Genomic DNA, 16,178 nt, shown 5'->3' on the forward strand with positions numbered 1-16,178 from the left:
GCTTGTTTGTAGTTTTACTTTGGAAATGTCTTGTTCTGGTCTGTTATTTTCTCAGGCATGGGGTCGAGCTGGGGCTACCAGCAAATTCCGCTTGAGTATGGTGTCTCAGAATTTCTTATCAGATATGCTTGTCCCTGGGACACATTTTGCCTGGGTTTTGAAGCATTCCCATGAGTATGAGATCAGTGTGGATCACCAGAAAGGACCATAGCTCCATGGTCCTCTTACTGGTCATTTAATGTTTATACGTCTCTTCTGCTAACAAGCTGCAACGTTGACTGCTGCTCCCTCTCTCTTCCACCTCACCTCTAAGACATTTAAGCAATGGAGGTCAGGGTTTGTACTATGGGTTATCCACATAGTGTCTCCCTATCCACACCCCTGTTTCCCTTGCCCTTTGCCTTACAGAAATGAGTCACCACAGGGAACTTTATTATTCTCTGACTCACCTACTTCTCTACTCCTTTTTTTTTTCTCTCCAATAAACATTTATTCCGCCTTTAGGGATCTTTTATCTTACTGTCAAGAAAATCTGGCAACATATAGGACTTATTTTTTTTGCCTTCCTTTGATGAAACCTAAATTTCACTGAACGTGGCAGATATGGGTTTTAGCCTGTTTTCTTTAGAGTAACATTAGCTTCTGTAACAACTGACTGCACCTCCAAATTTCAATGGTTTAACATGTTATATATTAATTTCTCACTAGTGTAAGGGTACAGAGCTGATGTTCCTGGTCAGCAGGCAGATGCCATATGGTGAGTCAGAGGTCTGGGCTCCTTCTTTTTTGAGGGGGTCTTGGAGTACCCTGAATTCTACTAGAAGAAGGGCAAAGAGAGAGAGAGTAGAGAAAGTATACCCATCTCTTGATCATCTTGGCCGAAAAGCAACACAGATCATATTTGTTCACATTCCAGCTTTGAGAACTCGTCACATGGCTCAAGTAAATGTAAAGGAGAGGCTGAGAAATGTGGTCTCTGCCTAGGCAGTTGCTCCTTACCCACTCCTCTCTATTATGGAAAGACAGGAATGAACTGTGGTGAGCAGTTAATCATCTTAGCCCATAGCCAAGATAAAATATAACAGAAGATTCCATCAGAAGATTTTCATTCTTTTTGTTGCTTTCAGTGGGTTTCAGAGAAGAGAGTACAATAAACATCTTTTAATTTGTTTACCAGTGTGTCTTTCCCACCCATCTGTGATGTCCTCTAAATGGGGACCATGACCTAAATTGTTTTCTATTTTCCAGCACCCAGCATGATGGCTGACACAGAGCAGATGCTTAATAAATGTTTCTTGGATGAAAGAATGAATGCATTCCTGTCCTGAGTGGGTGAAAACTGCCTTTCCCACTTTCCTTATTCTCAATGTACTCTTCCTATCCCCTTTCCTCTCTCTGTAGGAGAAAGTTAAGTGGAGGAATTGTCACAATGGCTCCATTCTCTTTTCTCTGTTTCCCCTTCTTGTCATGGTTGGCTTAAAGCTTATGTCTCCTGTCACCAGCACTGATTTACCTCTCCCCAGAATGAAATTTCATTCAAGCTTTGCCTGTGGTGCAGCAGGCTTCTGGCTGCCAAACCGTTTAACAATGTCCCTCCTTGAAATAGGAACTCTTTTACACTGTTGGTGGGAGTGTAAATTAGTTCAACCATTGTGGAAGACAGTGTGGCGATTCCTCAAGGACATAGAAATAGAAATTCCATTTGACCCAGCAAACCCATTACTGGGTATAAATCCAAAGGATTACAAATCATTCTACTATAAGGACACATGCACACGAATGTTCATTGCAGCACTGTTTACAATAGCAAAGACCTGGAACCAACCCAAATGCCCATCGATGATAGACTGGACAGGGAAAATGTGGCACATATACACCATGGAATATTATGCAGCCATCAAAAACGATGAGTTCATGTCCTTTGTAGGGACATGGATGAAGCTGGAAAGCCTCATTCTCAGCAAACTGACACAAGAGCAGAAGATCAAACACCGAATGTTGTCACTCATAGGTGGGTGTTGAACAATGAGAACACATGGACTTATATCTATCTACTCTATTCTCTACCTGTTCATCTCTGCCATAAAATCTCTTACCCTTTCTTTCACAGAACAATTCATCCTTTCCCCAGGTATTTCAAACCCAAAAATGTGACAGTTTTTTTTTTGTTTGTTTGTAGGACCTACCTCCTTAGAAGCTAGTGTTTTATAAATAATAATCCTTGTTTGTTTTTCTTCATCATTAGAACGTCTGTAAAGGGCCATGAAGGTGAATTATTAGTTCTGCTATCCTTAGTACCTAGCAAAGCTCTGGAATCATTTTAGGCAGTTAGTAAATGCAATTAGAAATACGCATTGTTATTGAAAGAATTTTAGAGCATCTATATACCCTTAATGTCACTCTTTGGTGGTGAACTGAGAGCTAACTGTAGGAAGTAAATATTATTTATCTTCTCTGTACTTGAAGAAGACATGGGTCATTAATTCTGGCAAGTACTGAGTGACATGAGATGGAGGAGAGTAGATAATGTGTTCCCGGATGGTGGGGTGACACATTGTCTTCATTTTATCTACACAAGGCTGTGAGTCCCCAGTAGGTCGTCCAGGTTGAAAATTAGAAAGCCAATAGGAGATTGACCAGAGACAAACATCTGGACTTACTCTCCACTGAACCAGACATTCAGCCTTGGCGCTAGACACTCTGAAACTTGGCTGGGCTTCCCACAGAGCTTGGCCCAGGGTCTCCAATGGCTCCATTGAGCTTGGCGGAGCACATTGACAGAGTTGGCCCAGAAAGGCTCCAGGACAACACCCAAACTCAGCAGTGGCCCCACCATGGGGTACTTGTTTTGGGGGCTTTACCTGATGGAGGGCAGGGCGTGGACAGGCCCTGGCATGTGGATTGAAGTTGGTTCTGACAACCCAGACCTCCACATGGGCCACTAGGTTCCCCTGAACCCTGCTGGGCTCAATTCAGGAGAAATGCTCTTGCCAATGGGCAGGGAGGTTTAGCATTCCACCCTTGCTCTTTTAATCCCCTCTGTGCAGGAATGTTCCACTGCAGAGACAGCAGAGCTTGCAGAGACAGGAGGTAGTGCCAAAAGGGAGAGAGTGGTGGAGAAACAATTTTGATGAGATTTAGGGTAGTGTGTGTGTGGGGTCAGGGGTAGGTGCTAAGTTAGGCTGTACCAGGGACTCACTGTGTGACCTTGGGCAAGTCACATTCCTTCTCAGGGCCGATTTGTTTACGTTCAAAAGATGAGGATAGACAAAAAAAAACATGTAAGATTCATTTCTGGATAAAGCTGTAAAATTCTAAAATTCTGAAAGAGCTAAATGTTGTAAGCTGTAACAGTTTTAATTGTAAAGTCCAAACTAAGATTCTGTTTTTAATCTACAGGGCCTCTCCTCTAGAGAGATTTGTATGCAAGCACATTTGCAGGAAACAGGGTGTCTGTCTTAATGGGAATATCAGAGTCAATTCTGAGTCCCCTCATCTCAATTCTAGAATTTTAAGCACCTTGAGGCAAGGTCTATGACTCATACTGCCCAGGACATAGAATTCCTCTGAATGTAATAAATAGAAGAGTACTTTGAGGTCATTGAATCCAATCTTCTTAGTTTTAGATGGGGTAATGGGACCAGAGAAGGGAAGTTGTTTTCTCAGTGTTATACAATGAATCTCAGGCCCAGAACTCAGGTTATCTGATCCCAGAACAAAGTTCTTTCCAAAAATTGAAAATTTCTGCCTGAAATTTCATATAAGGTCTCTGAATTCCAAGGCTTTCAGATACTTCATCTTTTAAAATAGGCTTGACTCCTCCCTCCTTTGGGCAACTTTCAGGTTAACTCAGGGATTGACTATGGGGACTATGAGAGTCTTAAGCTCATATAAAGTCTGTGAAATTCCACAGGCTTAAGTATCCCTTTGGGAATCTTAGAGATTTTGCCCAAGTAGTCCATGCCTTGGACAGCAGCCTTCCTGGAAGGGATGTGGCCTCCTGTATATCTGGTCCCAACTCCAGCTCCAGGATAGGATCTCTGAGCTGGCATGACATGGCCCTATTGTAAACAAGGGAAGGTCATGACCCTCTACAAATGACTAACATGCTAATTTGAAGAGTCTGCCTGGACTAGAAAAACAAACAAGAACAATGAAATTTAAGGCAACTTTTTAGACAACCAGGAGGCAATGGGAAACTCAGAAACATGACAGAAGGAGTCCCCAGCAGCCATTGTCTCTTTCACAAACAGTCACTAAGCACCTGTCATGAGCCAACCAATGTGTCAGGCAACTTTGGAAGATACAAGAGGACAACACGTCAAGCCAGGCCTCTAAGACCTCACAGTTCTAGGGAATTAGACAAGCATTCATATGGCCAGTGCTTCTAGGGTGTAAATGAAAAATATCTTTAAACACCATGTAATACGAAGCAGCCTCAGTCTAGATTTCTTTATTGAACTTCAGACCAGCAGCCCACCTAATATCAACCACTTGGATGTCTCGTAGGTAACACAGCTTTAAAACAGAACTCATGGTTTTTTGCCTCAATTTTCCACTGTTCTGTTAGAATAAATGACACCATCATTTACTCAGTTGCTCATTCCAGAAATGGGAATCATCCTTGATAACTACTTCTCCCTCATCAACCTCCTCATATTCATTCACTCAATCAATCACTACGTCCTGTAAATTCTATTTATATTTCAAATATGCCCCATCTTAACTGCTGCTTCCCTGAAAGCAAGTCAACATAATTATTTTTCTCAACAGACTCGGAATTGGCCTTACAGAATCCACTGTTGTTTCCAATCTGTTCTCTGCAGAGTAATAGTAAGACTGATTAACAACAACAACAACAACAAACCACAAACACACACATAGTTGATTCAGTCACACTCTTGTTTAAAAAGCTTCAATGAGGACTTGTGATTCCATCCATGAATAATTAGCTGTTACAGAAAATGCCCTCCCACTGATGTAATTAGTTAACTGCTCATCAGAACAAAATCCAGTGCTCTTGAAATACATACTACAAAACCCACCACCTAAGAACATAATCACAATACCCAGCATCCAATAAAAAACTACCAGGTATTTAAGAAAGCAGAAAAATATAACCCATAACCAGAAAAGAAGGGATCTAGTTTCAATCTTTTGCATATGGTTAGCCAGTTATCTCAGCACCATTTACTGAATAGGGAGTCCTTGCTTATTTTTGTTGACTTTGTCAAAGATCACATGGTTATAGGTGCATGACCTTACTTCTGGGCTCTTTATTTGGTTAAATTGGTCTATGTGCCTATTTTTGTACCAGTAACATGCTGTTTTGGTTACTGTAGCCTTGTAGTATAGTTTTAAGTCAGGTGGTGTGATGCCTCCTGCTTTGTTCTTTTGCTTAGAATTGCCTTGGCTATTCAGGCTCTTTTTTGGTTCCAGATAAATTTTACAATAGTTTTTTATAGTTCTGTGAAGAATGTCATTGGTGAATTGATAGGGATAGCATTGAATCTGAAAATTGCTTTAAGGAGTATGGCCATTTTAACAATATTGATTCTTCCAATCCATGACCATGGAATGTTTTTCCATTTTTTTGTGTCAGCTCTGATCTCTTTGAGCAGTGTTTTGTAGTTCTTACAGCAGAGATCTTTCACCTCCCTGATTAGCTGTATTCCTAGGTATTTTATTCATTTTGCAGCAATTGTGAATGAGATTGTGTTCCTGATTTGGCTCTCAGCTTGGCTGCTGTAGGTGTATAGAAATGCTCGTAATATTTGTACATTTTTTTTTTGTATGCTCAAACTTTGTTGAAGTTGTTTATCAGGTTAAAGAGATTTTGGGCTGAGACCATGGGGATTTTCTAGATACAGCGTCATGTCATCAGCAAACAGGGATAGTTTGTCTTCCTCTCTTTCTATTTGGATGTGCTTTATCATTCTCTTGCCTGATTGTCTTGGCCAAGACTTCCAATATTACATTAAATAGGAGTGGTGAGAGAGGGCATCCATGTCTTGTGCTGATTTCAAAGGGAACGTTTTCAGCTTTTGCCCATTCAGAATGATGTTAGCTGTGGGTTTGCCACAGATCGCTCTTATTATTCTGAGGCATGTTCTTTCAATATCTACATACTGAGGAACTTAAAATTGAATTGCAGAAAACAGTGAAACAAAGAGGAACTTTCAAAGCAGTCAGAAAAAAACACATCATAAGTACAGAGAAACAAAAAACAAGAATGACAGCAGACTTCTCATCAGAAACTATGCAGGCCAGAAGATAATGGGATGGTGTATTTGAAGTGTTGATGTACAAAATGCTAAAATTAGAATTCCACAGCCAGCAAAAATATCTTTGAACAATTAAGAAAAAAATGAAGACTTTTACACATCTATAAAAGCCAAGATAATTCACTATCAGCAGATTTGCCCTAAAAGCAGGAATCTTCAGGCAGAAGGGAGGAGACCAAAGTATAGAAAAAGGGACACCACAGCAAAGAGAGGGGGCAACTGAGGAGCAGATGGAGGACCTGAGAAGGGAGACTCAGAAAGAATTAATTTGCAGCACATTGACTTTAATCTAATTGATTGGGAGCCCTTTGGTGCTGAGGCTCCCTCTGCTCCCTTACCAGTCTCTTTCATATGTATCCCACAGTTGTCTTTTGCCTCTTTTCCAGTAGAGTCCTGAATCTTGTCCCAGGGCTGCTCCTTCTCCTTCTCTCTGTTTCTAAATTGCTCACCCCAACCCTACTCACTCTTCACTTTCTTCCCTGATCCCTGGCATTTCTTAGAGGGCTGGACATTTCTCTCTGCCTGCCTCCCTCCCCTCCCCAAGAGTGCATCTTCCTTCTGTTGTCTCCTGTGTTAGCACACCCACATTTAAATGCTTGCTCACCCTTTAAGATGACCTCCTTCTATGACTTTTATTGTTTGCTGTCCTCCCTTCAGTAGTTTTTGAATTTTTCTCATGGGCATACATTGCTTCAATCATATTAATGATAAATAATAATGATGATATTGATAAAAACCCATGATGGGTAATGAGAGAATGCATAAAGACTCTCAGTGCCAGACTATCTCAAGTGATGCAAGCTTAGAGGATCCAGGAGCGGATGTGGACAAGTTTCCTAGCCTCCTTTGGAGCCAAGGGCACTTGCTACACAATGAATCAGGACTCATGTTAGTGTAAGTCAGAAAAACCCCAGGCCATATGGAGGAAACTTTAGTCATCTCTTTCACTCCTAGACCTCAACTTGTAGTCACTTGTGATTCTGAGAGGCATGGGCCTCAGCCTTTCTTCTCCCAAACACCCTTTGCTTGGATGCTCAGAATCTTCACCTCCTCCCCAGCCAACCATGCTGCAAGGCTTCCCTTTGCTCAGGGCCACTGCGAAAACACATCAGGTGCAGAGTGTTAGACAAATTGACCAGGGTTTACTTTTGGTTCTGCCTCTTAGTCATCTGTGTACCTCCAAGTAAGTAAACTTTATCTTCCTGGGACTTGATTCCCTTTCCTGTGAACTGGGAATAATCCACCTTTTGAGGCATCTGGGAGGCCCAAATGAGATAATAAGTGAGAGTAACCAGCATGAAATGTAAATATTTCTTCCTTTTCCTATCTGTGTCAATTACCTCCAAGTGATAATGGTTTGGCCTGCTGCCTCGTGATAGTCTTGTAGACAATGCCTTAAGCCCTGGTGCCACAGCAGGCCCAAGGGGAAGGGGCTTGGAGGCACTGTGTCTCATTTCCATAAGTGCTCCTGAGCTGTTCACTTAACCTGCCTAAGCCTTTGTCTCCTCAACTGTAAAATGGGCATCATTGTGCCCCTTCATAGGGCCAGTGTAAGAATTCAGAAAGAATTTTTGTGAAAACGCTTTGTAATTTGCCAGTGCTCTTCAGCATAGATGAGAAACTAAGACTTGGAGCCATTAGATGGTCTGCTCAGGATCTCTCCATCTATGACATTACAGCTTAGTATTCACATCTGAAAGCTGGATTATAAGGGCATATGAATAAGAGTCAATTACATATAATTGTTAATACTGTCTAGTAATAAGAAAAAAAAGCACTATCACTAATGGAGTGTGTGATCTGTGACAGGCAGTGGTGTGGCCAGGTTGGGGGGTGGTTGCAGTGCACGACAGGGATGATGGAAAGTATTTCTTACTGGCATTGCTTAGAAACGATGGTGCATGGGGATAATACAAAGCAGCTCGGATTTTAGTCAGCTTTCTAATGGTTTTTAAATTATCTGCAGATAATGCAGCCCCTTTTTGCCTGCACTCCAGGCAGCCCATTCCCACCATGCTTGTAGTAGGCAGTTTCAGAGAGCTGCTTTCTCTAAGGCTCTGACAAGCCCATGTGGGAGGTGTACTTTTCTGCTCGTTTACAAAAAAGGAAACTGAGGTCCAGTTGAAGACATTTTCCAAGGAAGACACAGTTTTAAAACTGTCATCCTCTCTCCCTGATGGGCTTAAATGTTCTCCAGAAAAGCCTCAAGGGCCAGGGTCCTCAATGAGCCCTTTGGGGACCCTACCGGGTGGCTTGGGGAGAGAGGTCTGCCCTGTTCACTTCACAGGAGCAGCTTGCCTGAGGCAGGAATGCTGGGGTCCCCTCTGGTCTTTACCATGCTTGCTTCCCTCTCCTCACCTTTACACCTTCTTCCAAGAGAAAGGCACCCAGAACTCAATGCAGCCAGGGAGCACACCTTAAAAACCTTTAAAAAAGAACAAGATGCATGTGCTGTTGGTAAGTAGCTCAATTACCACTCACAGGGCCCTTGAGCCAGCCATTTCCTGGTGTGGGAAGCGTGATAGGCTGCACAGCCCAGATGGAGCTGCTTTGGGGGCTATGCATGGGTCTGGCATGGAAGAGAGAAGCACCTGGACCCTGCAGGACAGTGACGGGAAGTGGGGCCAGCTCCTGTCTTGCAGCAGCAAGCAGAATCTAAGAGCATAGAGGAGCTGTGGTCCCAGGGCAGCGTGGCTCTGGCCGCACTGTGGTTGGGGCCAACAGGCCTTCTGGAAATATCCCAGCTGTGGCTTTGTTCTGTGCCCTGGAGAAAATGACCTCTTGGAGGCCCTTCCAGGATGAGACAGACAACAATTTTCTGGATAATTCAGGCTCCAAATCTCTCTCTGCCTTCATTCCAATTATTCAGGGTTATTGTGGGAATTCTGAGGAACAACTTGAACTGCATTAAACCAAGAATAGGAACCAATGGCTCAAATGGCTGAATCTAGCACAAAACCCAAATATTAATTTTCTATAAACGTAATACAACTGGAATCAAAGTTGTTTTTGTTTTTAAACAAAACCAAACCCAAGTGGATCAGTTGGAACTTGCATCAAAACTCTCTGTGTCCTAAAATTAACAAACCAGAACAAAATTGGAAAATAGAAACTTTTTTGAGTGAAAACACCATTTCATTAGGTTTGTTGAACCAGGATTTTTTAATGCCCCTTTAAAAGACGGAAAAAAACTTCCAAATGTGAAAGTAATAATCTCAGTACAAAATATTCAGAAAAACCCAAACAGTTTAAAAAGAATGTCACCTCTAATCCCAACAGTGGGATATTTCCAAAGCTTTTTCTTTTTTCTTTTTTTCCCCCAACTCTTTTCAATGCATATTTTCTCTTTCTTTTCTTTTTACATAAATGTGATTGTTCTATACGGGTTATCTTATCTTCTGCTTTTTTAAATTAAGACCACCTCACGGAAAAATTCCCTATCAATATCTAGAAAGCCAAGTTATTATTCTTCATTTTTGAAAAGTATTCCATTGGACATATGCTGGTTTATTTCACTGATCGAATTACTCTATGAGTATTTAGGTTACTTCCATTATTTTACTTTTACAACTAATACTCCAGTGAATGGCTTTTCGTATATATCTTCATACCCTGGACTGATTATTTTGGATACATTACCCCCAAAAAAGTGTTTCTAAGTCAAAGAATGTATATATATATATATATATATATATATATATATATATATATACACACACACACACACATACATATATATATATATATATATGTGTATATATATATATATATATATATATACACATACACTTTTCATACATATTTCCAGCTATCCCTATCCCCTGATATGGTTTAGATCTGTATCTCTGCCCAAATCTCATGTGAAATGTAATTCCCAGTGTTCTAGGTGGGGCCTGCTATGAGGTGACTGGATCATGGAAGTGGTTCCTCATGGTTTGATACCATCCACCTTGGAGCTGTCATCAAGAGAGTGAGTTCTCATAAGATCTGGTTGTTTAAAAGTGTGTAGCACTTCCTCTTCTCTGTCTTCCTCCTGTTCTGGCCATGTGAGACATCTGGCTTCTGCTTTGCCTTCTGCCATGATTTTAAGTTTCCTGAGGCCTCCCCAGAAACCAAGCAGATGCCAGCATCATGCTTCCTGTACAGCCTGCAGAATCATGAGTTAACTAAACCTCTTTTATTTAAAAATTACCCCGTCTCAGGTATTTCTTTATAATAATGCAAGAATGAACTAATACATGCCCCTCATGAAAGATCATAACAATTTTCACTCCCACTATCAGCAGATGCACATCCCCATTTCTCTACACTCTGGCTAACAGTGACATGCCAGAGAAGTCACTCTACTTCTCCTTCCACATCTCCAAAAGGAGCAGTCCAACCCATAGCTATAGGGCAGCCAATTGTCCCTGTTTGCTCAAGACTGAGGTAGGTCTTTGGACACGGGAATTTCAGTTTTCAAACCAGGAAACTCCTGGGCAAACTGGGATGGCTTGGTCACGCTACATAGCCCATGACAGCCTGTGCCTCCATCCAGACTTGAGAATATGTCCTAGCAAACAGATATCCCAGGAAGCACCAAATCTGCATCAACATCAAAGGAAACCATGCCACAGAAAATAAAATGCTACTGGACAAATCCCCTTGGAGTGACCTTCCCAGTAACCCAGTTATGTGTGACTGTGATGAACATAAGGAACACAAAAGGAGCCACGTGGCTTGATTCTGTATGCAGCTCAGGACAACGGTCTCTTTGCAAGGAAGAACACCTTCTCCTGACAGCTGGGTGGCCAGGATTTTATGAGTGCACTTGCTCCAATGCTGAGTTTTGCCTCAACTTATTGAGCCAGGAGTGGATATCTGGCCCCAGGATGTCTAATGACTTCATATGGGGAGATGATTTGAACCAGTTGGATTTATTCTCTTGGGAATTTATTTTGGGAACAAGAAAATAATTTCTCAGTTAACAGTGAGAAATAGGTCTGAAGGGTCATTAACTAAAGGGTGACCAAAAAGGTTTAAACACCAGCCAAAGCAATGGGGAAGAGGAAACTAAGGGTAAAGAAGAGGAGCTGTTTCTAAGTAAGAGACAGAGAGAGGGGCAAGCAGAGTAATTCTGTTGTTTTTATGGAGAAGAAAGATTCCTCAGTGTTCCTGCACATCCCAAGGCTCTCTTGTTGTCCTTCTCCAGATTCCTGTGCACTGTCCTCAAAATAAATGCCTATGCCTCTTCCTGCTCATCAACTTGCTACCCCTGGAATAAATCTCAATTCCTTGCAAGTCAAGAGGTCTATTCAACACCCCTGGGTATCACCCATCATTTCCACCCTTGGCAACCAAACTGATTGACCAAAATAGACTTCTTATCTAGTTTTGTTAGAATTTGCATTTCTTATATAATACCAAGTCCAAACATCTTCTCAGAAATGCTTGCTTCCAGGAGTTAGTCTGTGGGCCAGGGGCAGGTGGAGAACGAGGTACAAGGCAAGATTCACTGGAGGCTTTGATGGGGTGTCTGATGCCCTCTTTTCTTAACCTCATCTTGACAACCTGCCTCAGCTTTCTGGCCCTCTGGTCTGGTGACCTGAGGGTGGTCACATGGGCCACAGTCCTCCTTGGTCTTTCTGGCTTTTTAATCCCAGGCTAACAACCTCACCAAGATTAAACCCATCTCTGCTACCGAGAAGGAAGAATTTCACCTTGACTGCACGATCAAGTCTGCCTTTGCCCTTGGTCTTTTTCTCTGTCAGTTGCACTCTTTAGTTTTCTCATGGCCACAGGTTCCTTTTCATTTGGGTTTCAGCTCAAATATTAGCTCATTTGGGAAGGCTACCCTGACTCTCTCAACTAATGAGGCTTCTGCTTCATGCACTCTTCCTAACATTGCCGTTTGATTTTCTGTATAGAACTTATCACTATTTCAAAGCATATGATTCATTTTTGTTATTTGCCTCCTCCACCAGATATAAGCTCCTTGGAACTCGTCTAGGGTGTCTTGCTCACTGTATCCCCAACGTGTATGACAACGCCTTGCAGGTGAGCTGGTACTGACTGCTTGACTAAACTAATTAATTAATGACAGGCAAATAAAATTTGCTGCAGCAAAAGTGGCTTAGCCTCTTGTCATAAACAGTCTGAGTGGGGATAGCTCACAAGATCATGTGATTTGGGGTTCTGACATATTTCCCAGAAAACCAGGTGTGGCATTTCTGCTTGAAACTTTCAGTGGCTCTCCACTGCACTTGAAATACCAGGGCCTGCAGGGCTTGACCTCTGTTCATCTGCTCAGTGCTGTCTCCTCCCCTTTGCCTCCTTCTCACTCAGCTTCAGTCCCACTGGCCTTCTTTGAGATCCTTAAGTCAAGAAGCTTTGTTTATCTCTGGGCCTTTGCAAGCACTGTTCCCTCTGCCTGGAATGTGCAAATCCCTGCTTTATCCGCAGTCCAGAGAAACATTCTGTGACCTTCATATCAAAGCTTCTTCCACTAGGCTTGGCCTCTATCACTTCCACTTGCACACTTCCTTCAGTGCACGTGCTGTGATAGTTCCTTATTAATTTGCTTTTAGATTATGTGCCTCTCCCCAACCTCTTCTCCATAAATATTAAGCTTCATGAGTGGAGATACCCTATTTTTTCCCTTTTTTGGTCTATCACTATATCGTCAAACCCAGGACAGATGCTGGGCAATTATTTATTGAATGGATGGATGAATGAATGAGCTATTCTAAAATCAAAGCCAGCCACTGTAATAGGACCCCTCTAACATTTAACTGACTCATGGTCAATAATTCTGTATATTATATTAATTCAGTTGCCAGAAATTTTCTGCATTCAGTCATCTTCAGGGGTATACCAGAAAGTTATGGGCTTCAGAATAAACACTATAGGCTTTGTAGAAACTGTTTTGTGGGCTTTCAGCTTCACCTACATTTAAAAATTTCTGCTTCCAGTTCCTCCATTACCAGGCAAACTTTCAGGCCCTTCCTTTGCTTCTCATGCAAGCCTTCAGTGGGCTCCAGCTTACTGCTGAAGACCATGTGGGTTCTGTATTTGGGTCCTTTTGACTATCTTTGCCTTGGAGGCCTGTGCCTCCATTTAGACTTGAGAATATGTCTTAGCAAACAGATATCCCAGGGAGCACCAAATCTGCATCAACATCAAAGGAAACCATGCCACAGAAAATAAAATGCTACCGGACAAATCCCTTGGAGTGACCTTTCCAGTAACCCAGTTACATGTGACTATGAAGGAGGATTTTTACTAGATGAGGACGAGGAACACAGAAGGAGCCATGTGGCTTGATTCTGCATGCAGCTCAGGACAGTGGTCTCCTTGCAAGGAAGAGCATCTTCTCCTGAATGCCTTTAGCTGGTAAAGTTAGCTTTTCTATGGAAAAGCCTCAGTTGTCCAAAATGGGTTTGGATTTCAGCTGAAATTATATCTGTTTAGGCAGTGAGATCCAAAGGACCCTTGTGCTAATTGAAAAGGGCATTGTACAGGAGCCAAAAGACCCAGACTCTAGTCTTATCCTGCAACTAACTGTTATATGACTCTGGTCAGGTCACTTCCACTCTGTGGACCTCAGTTTCTCCATCTGTAAAATGGAAGTTTGTCTGGCTGGTCTCTAAGGACGCTTTCATAACAATTTCAGTGGTTCTCAACCCTCATTGCTGGTTAGAATTGCCTTGGGGAGTGGGTAGAGCCCCGCTACCAGCATTTAAAAAAAAATTTCCAAGGGATTCAGAAGTCTGGCATATTCTGGAATGCCAGCCCAGGACAGATGACAAGACTAAAGACTGTGGACCAGCTAAGACTTTCAGTAACTTTTCTATTTTTTTTCTTGAAGTGTCTCTGGCAATGCTAGATGACTAGATTCTAAATATAGCTCATGACCTGTGTATGAGCTATTTAACAAACTCTTCTAAAATGATTACCTAAATCTTGTTGCAAACGCCACCCCACTAGACATTATAATCTCTGATTAAGATAGGCTTTGTGCTGCTACTTCCTGGCTGCGTGAAGTTGGAAAAATCATTTGATCTTTTATTTCCTTATGTATAAAATGTGGGCAATATTTGTACCTCTTCTAGTGTTTCTGTGGAAATTACATGAGGCCATTGGGTGCAAATAAAGCACCCAACATCATACTTAGCATATGGTAGATCTCAGTGAATATAAGATCCTCCCACTCATCTCCTGTGGCAATTAGTTTACATATCTTTGCATGGGATGACTTTCCCCAAAGTATGCTCTGTGGAGCACTAGTTCCTCCAAGATGCTTCCCACAAGGTAATAAAGGAATTTTATGGTGAAATACATTAGGAAAACCTAGATGTCATACTGTCTTCTTGAAGTGGTATTCAGTAATGTGCTGGTAAACCAGCTCTCTGAAAAAAAAAAGAAAGCCTCAGATATGTAGTGTTTGCTTATTTTCATGGAATAAATACTACTGTTACCATGGCCAAGTCCAAATTACCAAAGTTCTGTCACTGAACGGTAAGAGCTGGTTCCAGCACAATACTAAAGTAATTGTTGGCATTTTGTAGTCTCTGGTATGTCCTGTAATAAATAAAGCTGTTTACTTTACTTAGTTCAGAGTTTCCCAAATCTATGGAACCCTTTTGTCTCCTAATACCTCTTGACATCCTGTGGCATTGGTGTTTCCTGAAACACACTTTGGGAATTGCTGATGTGAAATATCATATATGTTTGTTCATTTCTAAAAATTCATCAGCATGCTGCCATTTTTAAAAAGTAAAAGCATGGTTTGCACAATTAGGGACAGTGTGCAAGGAAAGAAGTGCAGAGAAGACATGAGACGGCACACACAAAGTGACTGGTGAACAACGGCTGTGCTGGAACCAAGTACTCCAAGGAGGCTTTGATTCTCAGTGCAGAGAATGGGCCTGGAAAAGGGTGGAGAATCCTGGAGAGCCCTCTGAAGGAGGTGGCTGCCAGCTGAGCCTCAAAGCACTGGATGGCTCAGGAGGATTTGGAAAAGATCAGAGGAGAGAAAGGATGCTGCAAATGGGTAGAGCCCACACAAAGATCTGGGCGGGACAATGAGGCTGTGTTTGGTGATCCTGCCCCAACCCCATCTGATTTCCTTCAGGGTCTTGCCTGGAGCAGTTGGTACATCCATCTCCAAAGAGCAAAGTTCCCACTCGAGCACCTCATCCCTTCCTGTCTGCCTTCTAGTAGATGTGTTTGTGTGTGTCTTTCTGAAACTCAGCACTATCTCTGTGTATAAGTGCCTGTCTGTCATTCAGAGGGCTCCCCAGGCAACCTGGTATGTGGGTAGAACAACTTAAGAACTTCAGAGTTTAACGCTCTTGGGTAGGAGAAGCTTCTGGAGCTTACCATGGAGCCTAAACTCCATATTGAAGGAGGAGGCCTTTCCTCTGTCCAGTTGGCAAAGTTTTGATGCTTACCCTAGGGCCCTACGTGGAGCTGAAGGTGGCCCCATCAAGAAATAACATAGCTGTTACCTTTTTTTTCTTTTTGAGACAGGGTCTCACTCTGTCACCCAGGCTGGAGTGCAGTGGCACGATCTCAGCTCACTGCAACCTTTGCCTCCCAAGTTCAAGTCCCACCTCAGCCTCTGTACTAGCTGGGACTACAGGTGTGTGCCACCACACCTGGCTAATTTTTTGTAGAGACAGGGTTTTGTCATGTTGCCCAGGCTGGTCTCAAACTCCTGAGCTCAAGCAATCCACCCATCTCAACCTTCCACAGGGCTGGGATTACAGATGTGAGCCATCAAGCCCTCCCCAATGTTTTTTTTTTAAATTATGGTAACACACATAACAAAATTTACCATTTTAACTATTTTTTTTTTTTTTGAGACGGAGTTTCACTCTTGTTACCCAGGCTGGAGTGCAATGGCATGATCTT

At 42.3% G+C, this 16,178-nt stretch overlaps 1 protein-coding gene and 1 long non-coding RNA gene across 6 annotated transcripts in view; both read right to left on the reverse strand.

The window, feature by feature from the left end:
- SYN3 (synapsin III) overlaps nt 1–16,178 on the reverse strand; it is a 493,419-nt gene that overhangs the window by 163,409 nt on the left and 313,832 nt on the right. The gene's annotated exons all lie outside the window — the stretch shown is intronic.
- Nucleotides 6,039–16,178, reverse strand: part of LOC119472376 — a 15,862-nt gene continuing 5,722 nt past the window's right edge. Inside the window, exons 2-3 of the long non-coding RNA XR_005201518.1 lie at nt 6,623–6,626; nt 6,039–6,121 (exon numbers count right to left, since the gene is read on the reverse strand). This is a non-coding gene — a long non-coding RNA (uncharacterized LOC119472376). The remainder of the gene's footprint in view (nt 6,122–6,622; nt 6,627–16,178) is intronic.

This window comes from Cebus imitator, unplaced genomic scaffold (assembly GCF_001604975.1).
Source record: "Cebus imitator isolate Cc_AM_T3 unplaced genomic scaffold, Cebus_imitator-1.0 Scaffold97, whole genome shotgun sequence".
NCBI lineage: Eukaryota > Metazoa > Chordata > Mammalia > Primates > Cebidae > Cebus > Cebus imitator.